The sequence below is a fragment of the Eumetopias jubatus genome, unplaced genomic scaffold (genome assembly GCF_037043125.1).
Source record: "Eumetopias jubatus isolate StellerSeaLion01/CBP00866 unplaced genomic scaffold, mEumJub1_p1.0 scaffold_4, whole genome shotgun sequence".
NCBI classification, from domain to species: domain Eukaryota; kingdom Metazoa; phylum Chordata; class Mammalia; order Carnivora; family Otariidae; genus Eumetopias; species Eumetopias jubatus.
In genome coordinates, this window is record NW_028274810.1 from 177952587 (window position 1) to 177972536 (window position 19950).

Below are 19950 nucleotides of genomic sequence, written 5' to 3' on the forward strand. Positions count from 1 at the left end.
TGAGATCGAGCCCCAAGTCCAGCTCCACGCTCAGCAGAGAATCTGCTTGAGATTCCCTCCCCCTGTCCTTCCCCACACTTGCTCTCTCTGTCTCTAAAATAAATAAAGCTTCGAAAAATATTCAATTGTATGTATATGCCATATTTTTATCTATTCATCTGTTGGTAGACACTTGGGTGGCTTCCGTCTTTTGTGAATAATGCTGCTATGAACACGCATATACAAATCCCTGTTTGAGCCCCCTGCTTTCAATTCTTTTGTGTTTATACTCAGAAGTGGAATTGCTAGATCACATGATAATTCTATTTGTACTTTTTTTTTCATCCAACAAGAAGCCATAACTTTATTAATGATAGAAACAGTACAAATTTCAAACCAAGCTGCAGTTATTCTTTTGAAACACCAAAAAAAGTCCTCGTTTTCAGATGGTTACATTGTTAATTCCATTATAGCATTTACAATATCATTACTGTTGTTCTTCAGGGCTCGGACTGCCTTTGCTCTTGACACATTTGCTTGTGACATGACTGATTCTATGTCCTTAACCTCTACGCTGGTTTCATCAACCTCTTCCTCTTCACTCTCCTCTTGTACAGTTGGAGTCTGTGTTTTCTTGAATGTTTGAGACAGCTTCATCTTGAACTTTGAATTTCTCAGCAGCTGCTATTTGTGCTTGTTGAGATAAATCCTCGATCTTGGCTTCCCCAAAAACTATGTAGGTATCTGAAGCTGGGCTCTTGTAGACATCTGGTTTTGTGATGACAAAGAGGATATTCTTAGATTTCTGGATAGTGCCTCTTGTAACCCCTGTAACCTGTCAAAGACCCAGTTTGGACATAGCCTTCTGTGCCTTCTTTTCACTCTGGCTGTTTTGCTTTACTGACTGGTTCTTCATCGATTTCAGCGGCTGCTGCCAGCTGGTCCTGTTGTGTGGCTGCCTGTGTGGAATCCTGTTCCTCAGGCTCTGGTACTGATTCATCACTGTCGGATTCTGTTCCAGACCCTGTCTCAGCCTGGGGCTGTGGCAACTCCTGCTCTGTAGCAGGGACGGTTTCTGTGACTTCACCAGGCGTTTTGTGAGGGGAATGTGGAACCAAGATGGCGGCAGAAAGAGAGCAAGCGAGAGCGTGACCCACGCCTGTTGCAGAAGGAAACTCTATTTGTACTTTTTTGAGGAACCAACCACATACTGTTTTCAATATAGTTGCACCATTTTACATTCCTACCAGCAGTGCATGGGGGTTCCAGTTTCTCCATATTATCAACACTTGTTTTCTGTTTTGTTCTGTTTTGATAATCGCCATCTTGATGGATGTGAAGTAATATCTTGTGGTTTTGATTTGCATTTCCCTCATGATTAGCAAGGTTGAGCACCTTTTCATGCACTTATGAACCATTTATGTATCTTCTTGGAGAAATGTCTATTCAAGTCCTTTGCCCATTTTTTAATTGGTTTGTTTTGTTGTTGAGTTGTAGCAGTTCTTCATATATTCTGGATATTAACCCTTTATCAGACATATGATTTGCAAATATTTTCCCCCATCACATGCTGCCTTTTCACTCTGTTGGTAGTGTCTTTGATGAATTAAACTTTTTAATTTGACTAAGTCCAACTTATTGGTTTTTTTTTTTCTTTTGTGGTCTGTATTTTTGATGTTATATCCAAGAGTCATATCTTATTCTACAAAAGGAAAATATGGTATATGCTAGATTTCATTATGTCTATGAACATGAATGATAAGATCTAAACCCAGCAAAACCTATTTGAAGGAAGAATTGGACTTGAGAGAGAAGCTGGAGTTCTGAACCTCTTCATTTGAGGGCTTGAGTTTAGAGAATCTAAAGAAGATTTTACAGACAGCTTTTTGTTTTTCTTCTCTTACCCATTCAAAATTGGGTGACAAATTGGTAGAGGAAAAGAGACATAACAACAGGTTTAAAATTTACTGTTTTTTGGGGGGAGGAGATTGTAGTTGTGTATATATGTGGGGGTTGCTGAGTATTGGTGGAAGTTTTTAAAGTATGCTTGGTGTAGCTGAAGGAAGAAGTACTCAGGACACCATCCCTCATTTGGTAATGACCAGGAGTAATGTTAGTTGGACACAGTAAACATTTTCATTAATGGTAGAGCATCAAAAATTAGAAGAATTCAGACCATCCAAATATGGTCTAGCAAAAATGGTAGCTACTATGTTTTCAGACTAGTAGGCCCACCGAATACATGAACGTGTATTATGGTACATTGCATTTAAAAGAAAAATCTAATATTTGCTATGCCTTTTAAAAAAGAGCCACATGAGTTACTGAACACTAACTCAAATTCAGAGAATGTACTGAGATTGGGGTAAGGGAGATTTTCTTTTCTTTTTTTTTTTTTAGATTTCATTTGTTTATTTGAGAGAGAGAGAGAGAGAGAGAGAGAGCATGAGAGTGGGGTGAGGGGCAGAGGGATAAGCAGACTCCCTGCTGAGCAGGGAGCCCGATGTGGGACTCGATCCTGGGACTCTGGGATCATGACCTGAGCCGAAGGCAGATGCTTAACCGACTGAGCCCGGGGTAAGGGAAATTTTCCAAGATAAAAGGAAAAACTTACTTGGCAAAAATGTTAATTTATGTTAAGTGGTTTGTGGCAGAGTTGGATACTACAGATGGTCCTCCCCTACCATAGAAAGCAGCTGTCCCTGGGAAGCAGCTGATCTACATTCTTCTGTTTACCCGCTGTGTTCATTGGCTAGCTCTCATCAATGGAATGTCAGTGGAAGTGACGTAAGTCAGATTTCAGTAAGTGGGTGTACCTACTCCTTGCTCTTCTCTCCCTTATATCGGCTGAATGCAGAGGTGCAGAGGTTGATGAGTTCTGGTGGGATGGTAGAGTCATAAGTTGGAAGGAGCTTGAGTCCCTGAATCACTGTGTGGAGGAAAGCCTCCCACCAGCCAGGAATATCTGCCGAAGGCTATTACTGAGCAAGAGATCAATTTCACTTTGTGTCAGACCACTGAAATTTTGGTGTTGATTTCTTACAGCAGCTAACTAATATAGGATTTCAAAGGGAATGGAGATTCCCTTTGAAATTTGATCTTAAAGTAGATTGTCACCTCTGAATTTGCACTGCATTATGCTAATGCCCCAAATTCTTCTCATGGCCTGCAAAGGACTGCTAGATTTGACCTCGCTGAACTCTTGCTGCAGAACTCAGTTCAAAGGATACTTCCTGGTGACCCTCAACACAGATCAGGTCCCCCTACTGTATTCTTCCTTTATAGCCCTTCTCTTACATTGAGATGATGGCTTTGTGTGATGATTTCATCAAATACATGCTCTCCCTCTAAGATTCATAAAGGCAGTGTCCAGGGTTGTTTTGTTGTTGTTGTTTTTTCTCACCATTGTATGCTCAGGGCCTGGCACAGAGTGGATTCTTAATAAATATTTTATCAAATAAAATAATACCTGTCCTTAGCTACTAACAATAATGCCACCACTTAATGGATTGTCTATGTGCCAGGTACTATAATAAATGCTATACATATTCTAATTAACCCAACCCATCACTCCACAAAATTTTATTTTAATCCTAAACATGTAACACTTTATTCACATGTCATCCATAAGGTCAAGGGTTTATCTTTGATCATGAGTCCATTGATTAAAACTCCCTTAGTTTTTTTGCATAAACTACACCTATTGCCTTATTTATGACAGCTGAAATGTCCAGGATGTAACTGCACCTGCAACACATTTTGAGTATAGAATCCTTCTAGATTTTTACAACTTCTCCACACCATTTTTTCCAACTTTATCACACACACACACACACACACACACACACACATATATTTTAACCAACTAATTTGGTAGTATTTTTGAAAAGTTACCTGTCTTTTACTTTTTGCCTTCATATTTCACTGGTAATAAAATCTTTAATTTTTTTGTAATTAAAATAACTACAGTCAACATAAATATATTTAAAAACAAACACAACTGTATCTTGGTAGGTGTAACTTGGTTGGAGGGGCATCCTCTTGTGTAGCCTGTGAACTGTGTGCTTTCAGCATGATTGAGCAACAGTCAATATGTCTTAAGGTGAAAGAAGAGTCTTCATGAATCTGGAGAGTTGGTTAAGGGAACTTTTACTGTAGTTTTATTACTCATATTACAAAAGAGAAAATCGAGTCTCAGAGAGGCAAAACAAGTTCTGTAAGTTTACAAAGTTAGTGAGTAGTGGAAAATTTTGGATGAAAATTCAGGTTTGTGTGATTCCAAAGCCAAAGCTCTGGATGCATGAATCTCTTTCACTGCTGGATGGTAAATCCTTCTGGTGGAAATCATGGCTAATATCTTAAACAGTTGTGGGCAAATATAATAGCCACTTGATAGTTAATAATTTATTTAGGATTTTATGGCTCAAGCAGGGGTCATTCCCTAACCTTTACTATAGCTCTAAGTCATCATATGGTATAAGAATGGGCATCATGGAGGCGCCTGGGTGGCCCAGTCAGTTAAGCCTCTGTCTGACTTCAGCTCAGGTCATGATCCTGGGGTCCTGGGATTGAGCCCTGTATTGGGATCCCTGCTTAGTGGGGAGTCTGCTTCTCCCTCCCCCTCTGCCTGTTGCTTCCCCTGTTTGTCCTCTCTCTGTCAAATAAATAAATAAAATATTAAAAAATAATGGGCATCATATCCTTTTCCATGAAGGGCAAGTGTGTGTGTGTGTGTGTGTGTGTGTGTATGTATTAATTTATAGCAATGCTTAAAAAACACTGAAACACTAAGTAATCAGTAAATGTTTATTCATTGGACAAACAAATTAATTAAAATGGAAATAAAATCAATCAGACTCTGGAGCAGGAATTTTATACTTCCATTCTTTTGGCCTTCCTGGTGCTGTTATTCACCCATCAGTCCCTGCTGACCTTTACTCTTCTAAAAATTCATTCAGGAAGTTTCTCTTTATTATTTTTCATTTTTTCAAAGAGATTTAGCATGTTCCAAAATGATGCTTTTTGAGATGTCATAAATAAAAAAAAGAAATCTATTGCATAATGTGCAAGACAAATAAGATGTGTCTTATTCTAAAATGAGTCACAGAATTCTGGTGCAAGATCAGTCATTGACCATATTCATTTATTTTTTTCTCTTTTTAAAAACCCCATTAAAATTATAGTAAATGTCTTAAAGGTATTAATCACAAAATCGAAAAGAGCAGGAGTCGATCAACAACAAAGAAAGGAGAGATTTTAACAAATTTCTGGAGGACAGAAAGTGGCTGAGGGATTGCAGGGAAGAGTAAACTACATCCGAGCGTATGTAAGACTCTGGGGGAGTTTGAGATTCAATCATACCAATTTTGATGGAGGGCAAGAATGATTCACTGGGCTGAAACCAAGAGGGTTTATTGAAAATCTGTTTAGAAAGAGTCCACTTCCACTCAAACCTATATTCAAAACACCTGATGGTCAGTAAGTTAGCTCCAAACCAAAACGTGTTACTATAAATAAATTGAACAAATTCAAAGCCAGAGCAGTGAGAATGAGCATTTCTTTCCCAAAGCAATTCTGGCATTGGTGGTCCTCCAGACGAAAACCAGCTCTCTATCCATTCACTCTTTCTTTTAAGAAGTACAACATCAAGGCTATGAGATAAAAAATATGAATGAAAAGGAAAAAGACCTAGAAGATCAACCCAAAATATCTGAGATTTTGACAAACAGGAATTTCAGAAGACAGAACAGGAAAAAAAAAAAGAATGACAATAACTAAATCAAGACATAAAAAAAATAAATTCCCAGAGCTGAATGATACTAGTTGTTCAGAACACTGAATAGGTAACAGATTCATCTCAACCTGGCCCTATAAAATTTCAGAAAATATATAAAAGAAAACATTAAAAAATTTACAAAGAGGGAGACAGAAAAAACAAACAAGATTAGTTACAGAAGAACAAAAATCAGGCAGTCATTTTAACCTCCCCTTGGCAGCTCAAGATGGCCATCAAATAATGGAATATGCTTTCAAAATTATGAGGTAAATTATTTCAGTCTCACATTTTATACTCAGGAAAGCTATCAGCCAAGAATGAGGATAGAATGCATTTTCAGATATGTAAGGATTTAGAAAGTCTGTCTGTTACACACAGTTTTTAGGAAGTTACTTAGAGGGTATGGTCTAGCCAAACAGGGCATAAACCAGGAAAAAGAAAAGCATAGAAAGGCAAAACTAATAAATAAAATAAGAGGAAAACAGAGAGGGAGACAAACCATAAGAGACTCTTTTTTTTTTTTTGTAAAGATTTTATTTATTTATTGGAGAGATACAGAGAGAGAGCTAGAGAGCACAAGTGAGGGAGAAGGAGAAGCAGGCTCCCCACAGAGCAGGGGAGCCTGATGCGGGGCTCGATCCCAGGATCCCGGGATCATGATCTGAGCCAAAGGCAGATGCCTAACGACTGAGCCACCCAGGCGCCCCCAAACCATAAGAGACTCTTGACTATAGGAAACAAACTGAGGTTTGCTAGAAGGGAGATGGGTGCAGGGATGGGGTAACTGGGTGAAGGGCATTAAGAAGGGCATGTGATGTAATGAGCACTGGGTATTACATAAGACCGATGAATCACTGAATACTACTTCTGAAACTAATAATACAGTGTATGTTAATTAAATAGAATTTAAATAAAAAATTTAATAAAAAGGAAGAAATAACAGAATGAAGTTCTAGGTTACAATAAGGAGCAGATCTGGAGAGCATTAAATTTAGACTGAGGGTCAAGGAGGAAGATATCTGGAAAAATGGGATCTTAAAGAAGATTTGCTGGATCCTTAACATATTGGAAAAGTAAGGATTTGATAAAGGAAACTAATGTAAAGAAGAAACAGAAGCAGAAAGACAAGGAGAAACAGGAGGAGGGAAAGGAGGAACAGAAAGCCAAAAACTCAAGGAAAATAAAAATTTTAAATGCAACAATAATATACTACTTGGCTGCATAGCTAACAATACTACATAGTCATTAACCAATACCCAAAGGAACGAAGACTTACTTATGTATTTTTAAAAAGTAAGTGCTATCCAAATCAACAAGGAAAAGTTAAGGTCCTGGGCAGCCGAAGTTGCAAGGTAGGGTGGGGAGAAGAGAAGACAGAATAAGGCCATTAATAATCTTTTTTTACCAAATGAGAGCTCAAGAAATGTTTACATATTTATACTTTTAAGTTAGAAAGACAACCAACAGAGGGACTTACAACAGTACTTTTACCTGGCAGGAGGGAAGAAAAAAGGCGGGAAGCAGTCCTGAAGGAAGTCCACAGATGTCTAGACTTGATGGGTCAAACAATTGTGACCTACATACGCCTGTTACTTAGAGAAACACACAGCCACTAGAAAAACTAAAAACAGAGACGTTAACAGAGCTAATATAGTGTTACAGGTAAACAGAATTAGGACTATAAAGACCTAGAAGAGAGATTGTTGCTTTTTGTTAGAAACTTTTCTATCTTATTTAAATTTAGACATTTGTTACCTTAATAAAAATTAAACAATATATTTTTGTTAAAAAAATGCTATGGACAAATCACATTAAACATAGCTTGATAAAACTAAAGTTTGCTCATTCTTTTAGTTTTCAGGCAACAATGTACCTAGCTAAATTATAATTTATCAGTTCTGACCCTAAGCAATACATATTAATGTGGGTATGTGGCTGGGTCAAGAGTCTCCAAAGGCTTTAGTCAGTCCTTGATTTTTCTTTGTTTTTAAAGATTTTTATTTGACAGAGAGAGACACAGCGAGAGAGGGAACACAAGCAGGGGGAGTGGGAGAGGGAGAAGCAGGCTTCCCGCTGAGCAGGGACCCCGATGCGGGGCTCGATCCCAGGACCCTGGGATCATGACCTGAGCCAAAGACAGACGCTTAACGACTGAGCCACCCAGGCACCCCAATTTTTTATTTTTTTAAAGATTTTACTTTATACTTATTTATTTGAGAGAGAGAGCGCATTCGCATGAGATAGCACAAGCAGGGGCAAGGGCAGAAGGAGAGGGAGAGGCAGGCTCCCTCCTGAGCAAGGAGCCCAACCAGGGACCCGAGGGACCTGATCCCAGGACCCTGGGATCATGACCTGAGCCGAAGGCAGATGCTTAACCCACTGAGCCACCCAGCAACCCTAGTCAGTCCTTGATTTTTGATAAAGCCAAGAAAATATCCTCAGGTTCAGTCAAGAGGGCGGTTTTTTTCAAGGGCAAGATGTTTTCACAGATTTCTCTGTTATTTCTAAAGTAGGAAGACTTTAGACAATTGCTCAGTTGCTTTCCAGGGACATTTCCAGTCAGTGTCCGAGGACACTGTTGTTGCATACCTCTCCAGAGGAGGGAGTCAGGGCACAAGAATGTTTCCTTCCTTAGTATTTGTCCATGTGCTGAATGTATTAGGTGGGTCATCCGGTGCTTTTGCTCAAGTGTCAGCTTTCCAGAAAGACTGTTCTGGGCCACACTACCTAAAACATTGTTCCCTGACTCTGTCTTTTTCTATTCTCTTACCAACTTCATTTTTTCCTTAACCTTCTCCTTAGCTGGCATTATACTATGTTTTTGTTTACTGTCAGTCTTTTCCACAGAAGGTAGGCACCACTGGGGAAAAACATTACTTTACTCACTGGTCTAAATGCTGACCACAAAGCAGAGCTGGCTGGCACATAGTAGGTGCTCAATAAAAACTTGTTAAATAAACATTAGATGAACTGTATTGAGAATAATTCATTGGACAGCAAAGTTGGGAAAGTTGTTACAGGAGAAGTATCTGAGCTAGGTCTTGAAGGTTGAGTGGAAATTTATCAAATAGTGAAGGTTGGAAACAATAATCCAAATGGGAGTAAAATACCACTTCCTTTGTAAAGATCCTGGGTTGATTTAGATCATGGAATTCTTTAAAGCGGTAATTAGCAGTAAAGTGGAAAAAAAAAAAAAAGGTCACTGCATAGTTGAGATTTTTTGAAAATAGCTCCTAAAATGGCAGACTTATGTTGAACAACTCACTTGGTAACTTCATCCTAAAAACAGTTCTTTTAGGTATCCCTACTAACTCAAACAGTACCTGTTATGTGGCAAGTGGTTAGAGAGGCTAAGTAACTTGCTCAAGGCTACACAGCTAATAATATGTGGATTTAAACTCAGTTTTCTCTGGTTCAAGAGTCTAAGCTAGTGTTGTCCAATAAAAATATAAGGTGAACCATATATTAAATTAATACATTTTTAGTGGCCATATTAAAAAAAACAAAAAGAAATAAGTGAAATTAATTTAAACGATATATTTTATTTAACCAATATACCCCAAACAGTATCATTTCAACATGTCATCCACATAAAGCAATTGTTAATGAGAAACATTCTTTTTTTTTAAGTAGTAAGCTTCATTTTTTTTTTTAAGATTTTATTTATTTACTTGACACAGAGAGAGAGAAAGACAGCAAGAGAGGGAACACAAGCAGGGGGAGGCTTCCTCCTGAGCAAGGAGCCCAACCAGGGACCCGAGGGACCTGATCCCAGGACCCTGGGATCACGACCTGAGCCGAAGGCAGACGCTTAACCAACTGAGCCACCCAGGCACCCCGAGAAACATTCTTTGTTTCATATTGTTTTTGAAATCTGGTATATCTTTTACATTTAAATTACATCTAAATTTGGTCAGTAGCCACATTTCAAGTATACATGGCACAAGACCTACATTGGAAAGTGTCAGTCTAAGCCCTTAACATAATCTCTGGATCTCGTGTGATATTGGTTGATAACTGAGTTGCGCAAAAGACTAAAGTAAAATTTTCACCCTTTTTCTAGGAAACTCCAGATTCAGCATCTTGCTCTCAATGTCCTCAGTTTTATTTACGGAAACCATGTTAAGTCTATTTCTGTATGTCATTTCTAGGACATCCCTATTTAACTGCATTTGTTCTCTAACCGTTGTTCACAAGAGACAGGATTGGGTTGATTACAAGAAGCATGCAACACTGTCTTATAATTGCCACTAAATATGGTTAGTGCCTGTCTCCGAGCTAGCTCCTAAGGCATCTGAGGGCAGGGGCTCATCTTTGGATCTCCAGGGCCTAACCCATAATAGCTGTGTGGTCAAGTTTGCTGGGTGTTACATTCACATTTCCCACCACAGACCTTGGTAACTATTGCTTTCTTTTGGCTAATGACTTAGGAATCATGTGAACTATGAGAGATCCCAAAAGGCGTCACCTGTAAAATTATTTAACTCAACTCCAACATAGATTCCAGGACTTAACAGGACCGCAAGTGCAACCTGTATATAAGCGAACTTGCGATTCCTCTTGAGTTACCAGTATTGCAAAATGAAAAGCTTTTAGAACATTCTTGAAATGTTTTTAAAACAAGACCCAAGAGCCCATTAACCGGAATATTGTTTAGTTTACAAAATGATTGATAAATTTCACGATCCTTTTTTACTTCATGTTACCCCATTTGGAAGACTGTCTTTTGCACAGTCACCAAGAGGAAGGTCTTCATAGAAAAAGCAGACCTCGGGCGCCTGGGTGGCTCAGTTGGTTGAGTGACTGCCTTCAGCTCAGGTCATGATCCTGGAGTCCCGGGATCGAGTCCCACATCGGGCTCCCTGCTCGGCAGGGAGTCTGCTTCTCCCTCTGACCCTCTTCCCTCTCGTGCTCTCTATCTCTCATTCTCTCTCTCTCAAATAAATAAATAAAATCTTTAAAAAAAAAAAAAAAGAAAAAGCAACAGCAGACCTCGGCTGTCCGGATCTTGCTTGCTATAGGTATTTTTTGTTGTGTATTCCCACTAACAAATACGATAGCTCAGGTTGAGATATATTGCTGATAGGCACAAGATTTCCTAATAGTGAGCTTTTACTGTGTGGGTTTTTTTTTTTTTTCTTGTTGTGGCTTAAATACCTGCTGGAAGTATAAATTTAATCTTGCCAACTTCTATTTGGTATTTTAACCACGTTCCCTATGCATTCCCATATACCAGTGTTCTCTGTCAATCCCACAGTGCAATTTTTACTGGCACACACGGGTAGATTACACCTTTTTGTTTTTCCTTCTGATCTCTATCAGCAAAATGAGGTTTGGGGTTTGATGGGGTCATGTCAGAATCAAATTCCCTTAATTCTCATTCTAGCACCGTGTTCTCTTGAGTTGAAAGGTCTTCTGCTCTCTTGACATGTATTTCTTCAACTTGGGATATATCAGAGAAGAACGTATTAGAGTCTTGGGTTTTAAACATCAATCTGAACTCTGGCAGGGAGAGCTGATGTTGGTTTCTCTCTTGCTGTAAGGGGTTCTTAACGACAGTCAATGAATGGAAGTTCTAATTCTGGAAGGTCTTGATCTAAAATGATGGCAAAATCTCAGGTGTTGATTACGTGTTCAGATTTCATCTGTTTTTTAAGCCAATATTATTGGTTCATCTGTGAAACACATGTATAGCAACATTAAACTAGTAGTTTGATGGTTAGAGTTCTATGAGTCACCTCTTCTAAAGGAACAATACTATTTTCGATTTTGTCACTGTATCTTCAGTATTTTTTGGACTATTTTGGTGGCTTTGTTCTTGAATTTTGGGATTTATTTTCCCTCTTTGGGGGTTTGGAAAAGGGCCTGAATTTCTCTCCTAATATCTTTTTATTTTAGGATTTATTTACTAGAGAGAGAGAGAGAACACATGCGTGCGTGCATGTGTGTGTACGCATGCACGCGTGCTCATGAGCACACACGCGTACACAAGTGTGAGTTGGGGAAAGGCAGAGGGAGAGAATCTTCAAGCAGACTCCCTGCTGAGTGCAGAGTCCGACTCAGGGCTCGATCTCACAACCCATGAGATCACGACCTGAGCAGAAACCAAGAGTCAGACACTTAACCAACTGAGCGACCCAGGTGCCCCTCTCCTAATATCTTTATTGGCAAAAGTAGGGTTATATCTACAATGCCTTGACATGTAGGAGTGGAACTCAATTACATGATCTTCTTCTTCTAAGCCATAACCCATAAATGATGTTGAAATCACTTATTATGGAAACAAAGTTTCATAAATTGAGATAGCTGGCTTTCATAGTCTTATAATAAATGATAATGAGATAATGGTAAGGTGTGTCAGATGAATAGAAATCTGGTTCCAGAACTGATATCAGAATGAAAGAGTTTGCAGATATGAAACATAGGTGGTCAATTCCTATCTTTTCTATCTTACATCATCCCGGGGCATTGTATTTAAGACCTTTAAAATAAATAGGCATTTCTCTTGTTCTGTGTTGGTAAAGATAGACAGATGGTAAAATAGGCCAAATAATGTAAAACTGTCATAGTTTCTCCCCAGACAGTTGAGCATGTTCATAGATGAAAGGTGAAACCCCACATAGGTCCTCATCATATCTCTGACTTTGGGCCACTGATTAGATGAAATTGAGGAGAAGGTGTTTAATTGTAGATTGTCATGACCCCAAGCTCTTCCCTGAAAAAGAAACATTCCTGTCTGCTGAAGCTGTTAGAAATAAATAAATAGCTCCTTGCTCTGGAACCAGTCAGTTTTGTTTTCTTAAACTCAGAGTCAAACCACAGTATCCGACTAGCAACTTCTAATGAGATTTATTATTATTATTATTTTAATGTGAAAATTTTACATTTGAATTATTAATGTGCCCCTTCAAAAAAAAGCACAGACTTTTTAAAATTGGGTTTGGAAGGGGTCTACATTTTTTTCGAAGTTTGGATAGAAGGAGATGCTTACTTTTCAGTTGAACATACCCTAATTGAAAAGGGCTCAATAAAATTCCCATCCTGAGGATATGAAAATAAATATTAGCATTTTATTAGAAGCAGATCACATGTTTTAGTTTAATGAACAAAGAATGACCTTAATTGGCAACTGACTGTCCTTTGCAAATACTTCCAGAAAGAAGGACTTGGGAAACAAAAGTCTCTTAGTTTTTACTAGACTCTCTCAACCTACAGCAGCCCCCGAAACAGGTAAATCCAGTCAATTATGTTAGGGTCAATTCAGGGAATTATCTTGGAGGGTTGGGTAAGTAGGTGTTTTAATCGGGGTTATGTTTGTTTGTTTGTTCTTGCTGAGATTTTCATAAAGTTTTCCATACAAAGATGTTATTTTCACATGCTAAATAATGGAGCTTTGAGACTCAACTGCTCATTTTTCTGCGTATTGGAGCAGAAAATCTTGCCTGTGTCCCCCTGTATTTTCATCTTGTCTCCGTGAAGGAGTGGTGGCCTTCTATGCCACATACAACCTTTTTTGGGTGACTCAGCTTGCACAAAAATCTATCAACCTCACCCTTCACTCAGCTGACTATAGAAGTCTCTGTGTTGGCTTTTAATTGGCCTATTTTGTAGATACTTTCACTTTTATTTCTGCACCAAACCTAAATCACATTGTTTTTGTCTTCCTACATTGAAATTACTTTTCTGAACCCAGTTTGTGTAACATGACATAGCTACACCTTGAAGGAATACTACAAATGAACTCATGCATATTCTTGTGTTTGCTATAAGAATACTGATGAAGGGGACGCCTGGGTGGCTCAGTCGGTTAAGTGGCTGCCTTTGGCTCAGGTTGTGATCCCAGGGTCCTGGGATTGAGCCCTGCGTCAGGCTCCCTGCTCAGTGGGGAGCCTGCTTCTCTCTCTTCCTCTGCCATTCCCCCTGCTTGTGCTCTCTGTCTCTGTCAAATAAATAAATAAAATCTTAAAAAAAAGAATACTGATGAAGATAACAGGGTATTAAAGAGAAACTTCTTTATAAAGATCTATTGATAGGAGATGTTTGTCTTGGATTTCAGATACTGAGAATTAAAAAAGATTTTGCTTATGATTCCCTTTTTGTAGCGGTTGTTAGAAAGCTCAGGGTCAAATTTTCAGGCCACTTCAAGCACGTGTACATGATTTTATGGCATGTGTTTTATGCATTAATTTCATTGACAGCTTTTAAAAAAATTTTTACTTATTTATTTTTTGAGAGAGAGAGAGAAAGTGCATGTGTACAAGTTGCGGGGGGGAAGGGGGGGCAGAGGGAGAAGGAGGGAGAGAATCCCAAGCAGGCTCCACGCTCAGCGGGGAGCCCAATGCGGGGCTGAATCCCAGGACCCTGAGATCATGACCTGAGCTAAAACCCAGAGTCGGACACTTAACTGACTGAGCCAACCAGGCGCCCCTGATAGTTTTATTTTTATCTTCTTAAGTTTCTATAAACTCAGTCTCCACTCGTTATGTTGTTTGATTGTACATATTTTTGGACTTTAAAGCCTTTGGAACTAGATTCAGTACAAATAAAGAAATAACACAGAACTAATTACTTTTTTGTTGTTGTTTAGAACCAATTAAAATGTGCACAGGGTGTAACCTCAGTGGCAGGAGGTGACTCCAGCATTCCTGGCGGTGGGTGGGGACTTGAACAGCTTGGCAGACAGCAGACTGGGGCCCTCACAGAAGGGGGCAGGAGTAGAAACACAATAAAATGACAGGTGCTGGGTGGTAGCAGATAGAATAAGAGCCATCCTCCTTCCTCCATAAAAACAACAACAACAACAAAACCTTCCAGAAATAAGTGGAGGCAGGGCTTTCTAATGGCAGGTGCTGTAACTGCAGATGGGAGTAGGAGTCAGGGGTATACACAGACTGGTTTGCAAAGATTTATTTATTTATTTTAAAGATTTTATTTATTTATTTGCCAGAGAGAGACAGAGAGCACAAGCAGGGGGAGCAGCCCAATGAGAGAGAGGGAGAAGCAGGCTCCTCGGGGAGCAAGGAGCCCAATGCTGGACTCAATTCCAGGACCCTGAGATCATGACCCGAGCCGAAGGTAGACACTCAGCCGACTGAGCCACTCAGGCGCCCCTGCACAGATTTATTTTAAGCCCCAAATTGAGGTGGCCTAAGGAGAAAAAAGTGAGGTTGCAAATGAAGTAATTCACGATGAATTTTGAGGGAAACCCTGTCTCCACCAATCTGCTACAGAGACTGAAATGCCCTGATTTAAACTTATCCCTGAGAATGACACTTTTGTATTTTCAGGAGACCTTTGTTAAAGATCAGGTGGGTCTGAGGTAACACAAATTTGCTACGGGAATCAGTATAGGGGAACAAGCCCATCACACTGTTTCATGTCCTAGAGGGGCCATGAAAGAAAATGTAGAGGAAAGCATTCATCTTCCCCCGTGTGGGACATGGGCCAATGCAGGGGAGGTGGGAGGAGGCCCGGCATTGGAGGAGAGCAGAGACCTCATGAGAACAGAGCAGATTTTTTACTATTTGGTTTAAAAACCTAGACCTGAGGAGCCTAGCAGTTGTATGCCAAGGCAGGTAGTCCCCAATTTGGACATATTTCTGCTAATGATGCTCAGTCTCACCTTCGCTGATGGGAATGCTCACTCTGCTCAAGTCCCTACCTTCTCCCCTGCTTCCTTTACTTTCCCTGCCTTCTCTGTATCTTCTTCTGAGACCTCATGGCTATTTTTTTGCCCCTACTGACAACACTTTAGGATCCCACCCAAACACTAACAGTAGCCCAAACATAAAGATGTCTTTCCCGCCTCTGTACCGAGCCCCACCTTTCCATCTGAGTTGCGGTTCTTCTCAAGAGGAGTTGAACTCACATGCCTACGAGTTTCCTTTACCTGCCCTGGTGGCAGGAACAGTACTTTCTAGGTTTGTCTCTGTAACGGGCCACCTCTATGGGAATACAAGACCCAGGCCTCCCTACCTGAGAAGCTGGGTGGGGGGGGTGCTCCCTACTGATGCTGCTGTGCTCTTAGTTCCCTGGGTACTCCCTGAAGTCACCTGTGCCACTGCCTGGATGCCCTGAGGCCCCCCCCCCCCCCCCCCAGCCAACACACTAGCTCTCTGCTTGTCAGGATGGTCTCACAAGAATGCTCCCAAAGCACCAGGGAGACTTGGGGTCACACTGCCTTTTGCCTTTTCCGCTTTCAGCCCCTCGCCCCTGAGACTCAAATACTATTCTATGAAGTCTGACTGAGTACCCATGTCAGAACGGACATAGATCTTTCTCCACATACGAGCCTGAGCTCCACAACCAGTTCTCCCTGATAGAAGACTTGAGTTTCCCTTTGAAGCTTTAACTCCAGGATACAGACTCATCTCTGGGGATGGATCTGACCGTGAATCAAAACCACGTGTGGCTCCATCCTCCCAAGCACTAAGAAGGATGTACTTCTGGCCCTGCTTTGCAAGGCTGATGTTGGCCAAATACACTGACCACAACGTTCCTCAATATGTAGCCAGTCCTACTTTTGGCTTTCATGTTTTGTAAATCAATTTCCCGACTTATTACCCAGTGTGACACCTAAGTTGTCAAGGGTCCCTATAATTCTAGCATTCTGATGTGTAGGTCATACAGAAGTTCTACAAGTGGTGTCAGAAGGCCAACCATTTGGAAAAGGAATCTGTTTATTTGTAATCATTTTTAAATGAGTCCCAGGTGTCCTGTAAAGGACTTTGGCATATTTTAGCCGTAGAGGACAATGGGCAGAGGTTGGGCACATCTGCTATAGATACTCTTGGCATCTAACATAATGAATCTAACATAATGAAAGTTCTTGCTGAATTATTATCGCACTTGCTTCCTGATGGTCTCAAATGGTTCTCCTTCTCAGAGAAAGTAATTAAGTTGTCACTAGTATTTACTGCTTATGGTTTTATTTGTACTCTTTTGACACCTAAAGCTCTGGTGATGTGGTCTTGTCCAGTTACTCATTCTCCTGACAGAGTGTAGAGTGTTCAAAATCCGAGGAGTTCCTCTTCTGAATTTGAACACGGGGTGCCAGCATTGCTGGGAGCTCAGAGAATAGCCAGGCTTTCTCTGTGAAAGGGCACCAGAATCTACTCGAATGACAACAGAGCTAACGCAATGACTCTATGGGACTTTAACCTTTGGGAGGTTCTGGAAAGCAACTGGTAACAGTTTAAGTTGCCTGAAAGTAAAGGAATGTGGTCACTCAGCACCCTTTTGGGTTTCTTTCAATCCTCTGACTGTAATAGTGGAAGTATTTTCATGTGTCATTATTATTTAAAAGTGGAAACTACTGTGTGTTATTTGAAGAAAAAAAGCATGTCAGTGGGATGTTAGTAATACATTATCTCTTAAATTCCATCTGTTAGCTGCACAGTTAACACTTCTTTTATAGTTGGCATTTGTTAGGAATTCTCGGCAGTTACCCGTAATAAATTTTTCTTTAATAAGAAAACATTTATGGATTTGATGTAGTACAAACCCATTAATTGTAATACGTTTGTAACTTACTGTTACATGAGGTTAAATGCATCAGTATTCACATGACGTCCCTCAAAATATAATACCGAGGTTCAATTCCAAATCCTATCCCAGAGGCTGAGTTAAGAAAGAATTTATAATCACACAGTTTATGGGGGACGAGGGAGGGTTGATCCTGGGTTCCAGAAAGCCCTTTGCTTGCTAAACATTGCGAAGATTATGTTTGAAGGCAGAAGATAGAGATGGGGCAAGGATGATTTTCTGTATGTCCAAAGTGGGGGGGGGGCAGCTGAGGTTGGGGAGTGAAGCGAGGAGAGGTCTGGTGGGGAGGACTGAACCTTGGAGACTGACCTGTTCAATGAAGATTTTAAAATAGTTTCCCTTGCAATGTGGGATTGATCTTTCTCTTCCGCTTCTCCTGGGAAATTTTGAGAAAGATCTCTACTGCTATCTAATTTTTTAGTCTGAGTACAATTTTTCTCGGATTTGTGAAGACTGCGGAATGGAGAAATGTAGCTGGCACAAAATAAGAGATGATGCAGGGGTACAGCAGGCATTTAGGCGTGTCTCACCAACAAGACATGGAACCTGGTGAAGAAATGTGGAGTCCTGGCATCACGGTTCCGGGGTGTGGGAGGGGATCAGGGAGAGAAGACTCAACGGAAGACCACGCACACGCCCATGGAGGGACAGAAAGATTGACACGTATTCCAGGACACATTCAAGGCCAGAATTAGGAGACACAACTTTTAGATTGAAATTAGCTAGTCAGGAGGTTTGGTCCATGGAGAAAGCCAGTGGGTTGATGGGGAGACAGAAGTTACTGTAGTGTTTGGTCTGTTAGTGACCCGGGAGAAGCTGAGATCATTTCTACATGGAATACTACAATTGAGAAGACAACCTGTCCAACTGCATTTCTTATTATTAACAGGCAGGATGGCGTTCTAATAAGCCATAGGTACCAGAATGACTTTGAGGGGGGGGGAGCTAAATCAACAGGGAAGTGTAGGCGATAGTTCTAGAGTTAGTTTTCTTAACACCACTAACTACAAATTTCTGATTGTCTCTACCGTATTGAAAACATATCCATTCTTTAAGTTAGTGGTTTTGGGACTTTCTCTCTCTCTCTCTTTTTAAGTAGACTCCATGCCCAGCGCGAAGCCCAACACAGGGCCTGAACCCACGACCCTGAGAGCAAGACCTGAGCCGAGATCAAGAGTCAGACGCTTAACTGACTGAGCCCCCCCCCAGGCGCCCCTGGACTTTCCCTTTTTAAAGCAAGGAAATGCTTTTTTTTCAAAAGAAATCTTACTTAGAACCCTAATGCATAAAGTAGACACCAATGGAACTTTTCCGATTGAAGCGTGCTGGTGGTACTCACAGCAGTGAGCTCGGTCCCTTTATCTGAACGCTTTCTCCCTTGGTTCCCTGCCTCTTGCATCTCTCCAAATTCAGCCCTCTTCTAAAGCTTCTTGGCTCTGGGAATACTGCACAATTTAAATATATATATATATATATATATATATATATATATTAGTGAAAACATACAGTTTTTTATTATATAAAATTATCTAATATTACATACATTGTTATGTATTATCATGTTATATTATTACATATTTTATATAAATATAAAGCTAAACAGCCTAGCCCAGCGGCAGGAAGAAAAGATATGGAACCTGACTACATACACAGATGGTGGAGGCACAGCAGGTCCGTTTGGGGGTAGGGGTGGGGGTGGCAGCATTAGCCGGGTCTCAGCTGAAGCCGCAGGGGCAGAAATAAGGTACACAGGTCCTGGGGCTCCCCATGGCCCACAGGCAGCAGCAGACAGCCCTCCTCTTCCCGCCTCTGGCAGCGTTCTGGTGAGTGAGACACGGAGACAGGAGGTGGGCGCCTAGCCCTCACTTCCTGGTCCCACCGGCCCAGGGACCAGCGTCATCTTTGTCCTCTTCTGGGAGACTGAAGTCTTCACCCTGGGCCCTGGGGTGGGGGCCCTCGCTGGCCCCTTCAAAGTGGGAGATTGCCACATAGTGACCTAGAGGGGATGAGGACTCCTCGAAATCGTCATCAAACTCTGGGTAGATGGGGGCATCCTGACCCTCCCCTGAGGGACGAGCTCTTCAGAGCCCTCCTTGTTCTGAGGTCTGTTGTTGCTGCTGTCTGGTGGGGGGCTAGCTGGAGGGCTGGAGCCTGGCGGTGCCGCCCTGGCTGTGTCTGAGACTGCTCAGGACCGAGCCTCTGACTTTGGCCGGCCAAGCCTCATACTTCGGCCCTTGCAACTCAGCCGCTCCGTGTTGCTCAGCATTTCTGTATATGAAGATGCTCCTCCAGTTAAAATCCTCAGAATTGCTTTTGTATATTGGCTGGTCAGATATTCTAGAAATTCTGCTTCTAACGCCAAAAAGGTGACACTGCGCATGCGCACATGAATGTCCTACTGAAGCAACTAAGAAGTTTAATTACAGGCTATGATTTTGACTTCCTGATTATTGTACTTTGAACGGGAAGTACAGAGGGTCCCTCATGAGTTGCCCTGAACACACTGCAAAGCTGCACGTTGTTTCCTGTCTGTTTTGTCAAAGCTGTACCTATTTTTCCTATTAAAAATATTGCCTCATGGAACCTGAACCAAACCTAAGCCTGAGACAGTAAAAAAAAAAAAAAAAAAATACACACACACACACACACAC

The 19950-nt window shown here is 40.9% G+C and overlaps 1 pseudogene; it reads right to left on the reverse strand.

Annotated features, from left to right (window-relative positions):
- Window positions 1-318: 318 nt before the first annotated feature.
- On the reverse strand, window positions 319-19679 carry LOC114213860 (nascent polypeptide-associated complex subunit alpha pseudogene; annotated as a pseudogene).
- Between the last annotated feature and the right edge of the window lie 271 nt (window positions 19680-19950).